The sequence below is a fragment of the Eschrichtius robustus genome, chromosome 6 (assembly GCF_028021215.1).
Source record: "Eschrichtius robustus isolate mEscRob2 chromosome 6, mEscRob2.pri, whole genome shotgun sequence".
NCBI lineage: Eukaryota > Metazoa > Chordata > Mammalia > Artiodactyla > Eschrichtiidae > Eschrichtius > Eschrichtius robustus.
Genome location: NC_090829.1, coordinates 125,362,691 through 125,368,250, shown reverse-complemented (window position 1 = coordinate 125,368,250; position 5,560 = coordinate 125,362,691). Strand labels below are relative to the sequence as shown.

Sequence of the window (5,560 nt, the reverse complement as noted above, 5' to 3'; positions counted from 1 at the left end):
AAACACCTGTGTTGCACCTGTTTATGTTAAGAAACTGTATTTCCACTCTGAATACAACACAATCCAACCTTAGCAAAATAATACATGTCTCTATGTAACACCTTGCAACTCATTTGGTAAACTTCCTCAAAGTCGAACTTTTTGAACTTCCGTGATACCTCTTTCAGTTGGCAAACTATTTCCTCTATTTTTAATTAAGGTTCTTTGAACTATATGTGTCCTTGATTTTCAAGGTATCTACAGAAATACTTCTTTTTTTTGACTATTACAGAAATTTATGTAACAAAAAAGTTCAGTAAGAAAATGTACATGACCCAATTTTCATCATAGTAAAATGTGGAGAGGGGTCACGTGGAAGCAGTTGACTTCTCTGGTGAAGACAGCCATTGTTCATACTCCTTCCAAGGCTTCTAGCATGATGATACTATTTCCTTGTATTACCACCATTCCAATATCGTTCTATTGCCCACTAGTTGCCATCTCCACACATTCATCTATCACAAGATTCATAAAGGGATCAAATCCCCTCAATATTCCTTGGACATGTCTGCCACCATTTAATTTTAATGATAACTTCTTGTCTATAAATTTATTCAAATCGGGAGGGTGAGCTTTGCTCATGATGTCTACTCGATGAGCTCAAAGATGCCTCCAAAAGGAATTCGAGTTGTCCCTCACCCTCCAGCTGTTAGAGCAATTCTTTAATAAAAGTAGAAAAAAAAAATGTTTTCTTTATCCCTGGCTGAGGTAATGGATACAAATAAAATGTGATCTATAGTTCTATTATAACTAAGAAAATATGGTATATTAAATAACTTGTGTTTAGTTGTTACAGTAAGATAAATTTCCATAAAATTACAGTGGAAATGCTTACACAATTAAAAATTGTCAGAAGCATCAGCTCTTACTTTTTCAGTCCAAATTGAAAGTCAGTATAAAAGAAATCACATTGGGTCTCCTCCTCTCTGCTACAAAATCCTATTAGAAAAATTAAGAAGTCCCAGTCTTAATAATTGTTTCCAATCTGCGTGTGTGTGTGTGTGTGTGTGTGTGTGTGTGTGTGTGTCTGCCTTCATATTGTTGACCTGAAATAAATAGATTGCTAGATATTTCTCCAACAAAGACAGGTCTATTCTCAGCAGAGAATTGCAATTCAGACTTTGCAACTTCTGCACAACAAGGGAAGGAGAACAATTTTATAAAGAAGAAAATGAAGTTGGGAGGGCTGCTGCAGAGTCCATGGCTTTTCATCGACTGAGTCCTTGCCAGGAAAGAAGAGGAGTCTTTCTTCCTCCTGTTGGGCTCTGCTGTCTTAGGGTGTGAGAGCACCCCCTTTCAGGACTCCCAGCTCTATTTAATTGAGGTTTCTGTTTAATTTTTTACAATGTACTAGAATATGCACTAGGGAACAGGATGATTGTGAATTTTATAGTCTGTATGTGTGTTCTAGGATAAAAAAACTAAATGTGAACAAAGGATAAGAAAGTAATTTATGCATCTGGTTATCATTATTTGACAGGTGTAATGACACTGTTCTCTGTTCTCTCCGCCTTCAATCCACTTCTTTTTACCATCTGAACTTTCATTGACAGGATACTCAGTAGAACTGCAGTAGTTTTCAAAAAATAGATGCCACTTTATTTGAAAAGAGATCATTGCATTTAGTGCTTCGTAAGCCAAGCCTGTCTTAAATATAGCTATTAACATATGTAGGGCAGAGCTTAGAGATTATTAAATGTATGACTATGAAACAGAAAGTCTTTTCATAGATCAAGTATGAATATTGCATTACAGTAGAAATGTAAATCAAGTAGATGGGGCGATTCAGCCTAGACTTATTTTAGATTTAATGTTTTCATTCAACCAATCAAGCTTCTATTAATGAGTTATTTTGCTGACCATATTTATATATATATAATAACTAGATATTTTTTATACATCATTTTAATAAAAGTGTATGTTAAATATATGAGTTTTTCACCCATAAATATTGACCAAAACCAGATATATAAATCTATATCTATTTGTACAATTTATTTTAGCATATATATATATATATATATACTAAAGTTATATTTTTATAATTTTTCCACTAAAAATTGGAGTATTTAAAACAAAGTGTTTTGGGAAATTAACCTGTGAGGGATTTGCAGAAATTCTTTAAAATATGTATATATCTATGTTTATCTATCTACTTGTTTATCTAATCTATCTACCAATATGAATAATGCGGTCCCATTTGCAACAAAAGGGTTATAAATAAGTACCAACAATTATTTTACTGGCTTGAGTTATTAAAATTAAATAAGACAGAATAATTTAAGTAAAAATCCCAAAATATAGAAAACTCAGAACCTTTTAAGTTAAAATATTCCAAAGATGGAGAATAAGTGAATTTATACTCACCTTAACCCACTACAACTTTCAGATAATGGGTGTGTAACAGTTGTAGATTTTTTCAGCATTCCAGACTCACTTGGACCCTAAAATCATCCTGGAGACGGCTGGGGGAGGAGAGCAAGAGGAAGACAAGGACATAATTTAAAGAACATATTCATTAAGCATTTGAGTAAAAATAACTTCTGCGACAATAAGTATGGAAAACACCCAGGTGCTTATCACAGCTTATTACTCATGACACGGAAACAAACTGAAACATTTAACACTACAGCATAATAATCTTACCTAAATCTTCTGATCCATTACATAAAAATCAATGAAATAAATATGAAAGTGCATTTATGTTGACATTGTGCTCTTATGAAAAAAATGGTAATAATTCTCAACATTTTCTAAGTTTTTATAGAATCAAGCTTTTATTTTGTGCCTGTACTAGACACTAATATATGTTTTGTTAGACCTGGAGAATTTTTCTTATCATCATGATATTCCAATATGAGATTTCTTCATATAAACACATTTTAAGTCCTCAGAAGATTAGATATGATATTTAATGGCAAATGAAAGACAAACATACGAACTGTATAATTAAAATCAAACATGCATTTTTGCATTTGCTCTTCCTTAAAAATAATTGTTGTCACAATTAGTTCTAATTATCATGAAACATTTATAACATTTCTAAAAAAGTGTGATACAAACATTAACTTTCCTAAGTGCCCTGTGCCTCTGAGTCTGAACCACAAGATACACAGAAGGACTGAAAAGAAAGTAGTTATAATTTTAGCTAGGGTTATCTCTAGTGAGGGATTAGAGTTCTTTATTTTTAAGCATTTATAATTTCCAATTTTTCAAGTTGTTTCATTAGTAGGAATTTTTAGGTTTGTTTAAAAAATATAAATGTATTTGGAAATAAATAGATTCTGTGAGGAGTTGTATGCCACAAAGACACATTTGCACTCTACTGAGGGAGTTTTGATTTAGAAAAGATAAATACATGTCTAAGGTCTCAAGACCAGGCAGTAGCAGGGTCAGAACTCCCATTACATTCTATAAAACTCCAAAGTCTCTGGTCTTCAATATTATCCTACACTGCCTATATATAAAGGCGTATCCTGAACTATTGAAGTTTCAAATGGACATTAAACCTTAATTTCACAGAGCAACATGAATGTGCAACCCATTAACAATATAGGATGTTAATAAGCTATCAATTTGTAAACAAATAGCTTTACAGTAACTGAGAATCACTAGCCACATCTTTGGAATATATAGATTTTTGGTTGAATGGCTAATAGATATTCAATAATAACAACAAAAAGAATCATGATTGTAATAACATAACCTACAAACATGAATTGTGTAATCAGTGTTCTTCCAACAGCTTTGAATAATTTATCTCAATTATTCCTCACATTAAACCACTACATTTCTATTATTTAGATGAAGAAAGTGAGGTTTACAGAAGTTCTACAACTTGTCCAACGTCACAGAGCTATTTGGTTTTGCAGTGTCAAGTTTCAAAACCTACTGTGATCTCAGAACTTACTATTGTAATAAAGACTTATGATGTGAGGTTTGCTGACAGACAAAATTATAACAGGAAAAGCATTTCTGGAGTAAGAATTTGGAAAGCTTGTAATTTGTTCAATCCTTTATCTCTATCTCTGTATCTATCTTTTTTTATTTATATCTATATCATCTATATCTATTTCAATCTATCAACTATCTATCATCTATCTATATTGAGGCAGTGATAAAGTGGTACACAGTTTTGTTTCTTTTTTTAACAGAATGAGATCTCTTTTATCATTTTTCACAGTTGATACTGAAAGAACGTTTAACATTAAAAGTAAACAAAGTACTTTTTTTGCTATGTTGAAAGCTCTTAGAGAAAACAAAGCATGAAAGCAATGAATGCATTCCTTCTAATAAAGTAATTCTTAACTTTTTAAAAACTAAGCATCAAAGTAAGCATCTATTTCTGGACATCGTTAACATTAATCTGACTTCTAGACAAGCTGTTTGGCAAATTTTACTTTAACTGACATTGACAGTGGAGTTTTATTGGAAAGTGTTGGCAAGCTTATATCCAAACACCTTCAGTATAAAGGAGAGGTTCTGGAAATGTGATGAGAATTTATTATAGTCTTCAGCATTTACTCAAAGAGATATACTGAACAATGAAACAGAAAGAAATAAGACCATCCATCACTTCCTCACAAAAGGACCTAAGTTCTTATGTCCATTAATACTGTTACATTCTGTCAGCAGTCAATGAGAAGACATCACTGAAAAATTCTCACAAAAGTGTTGTTATACATATGTCCAAAAAAAGGCATTTCCTGGATTCTGGTTGAACTTAGTCCAATATCATTTTACTTTTTACTGAGGAAATTCAACTTAAGTATTCATGGTTATTGTTATATAGTTATTTAACTGTATTCTCCCTGTGAGGTAAAGAAAAAATTAATGATTTCTTTTTTTTTTTTTTTTTTACTTAAAGAGGTAGAGACTCTTTGAGTCTTTATTTCCTAGGCTCTGATATAATAAATACATTAGTGTCTGCCCTACCATGTTGAAGAGTAAAGTGGCTGGGACAAGTGGCATCCATGGCATGGTGAGAAGAACATTTCCCACCAGGTGTGTGCGTCTATCATGGCACTTATCATTCTCTGTTGCAATTGTTTGCTTGACCAAATGCTGCTTTGTACAGCCAGACATTGTCCTTCTCATTGTGTGGAAAGCCACAAAAAGTAGCTGAAACACACAAACACCTGGACAGTTTTCTACCATATCCTTTAAAGTCTTAGTTGAGTGAGTCTGAATGCCAAGGTATGGCAGTTGCGCAATTTATAAAATTGTTTTGATTGCATGTAACAAGAATCTAAATATCTGCTCTGGGAATGAAGGGTAGCAGTGTGCAGTCCATGTCCTTGATCCCACTTTATCGCAGCTTATTCTGTACTTTAAGGTTTGTTACTTGCACTATCCTTTGTCATATAGCACTATCTGTAGTAAATGGCTCTCTTTGGGTTACAAGCCATGTAATCCTAACTCAAACTAAAATGCAAATTACATAAATAAATCTTAAATAAGTTTGCAAATGAGAGAAAAAATAATCCATGGGCCTTCTTACTTTCAAGTGTAGGTAGATCCA

The 5,560-nt window shown here is 32.6% G+C and overlaps 1 pseudogene; it reads right to left on the bottom strand.

Annotated features, from left to right (window-relative positions):
- Positions 1-390: 390 nt before the first annotated feature.
- Positions 391-621, bottom strand: LOC137766022 (small nuclear ribonucleoprotein G pseudogene; annotated as a pseudogene).
- Between the last annotated feature and the right edge of the window lie 4,939 nt (positions 622-5,560).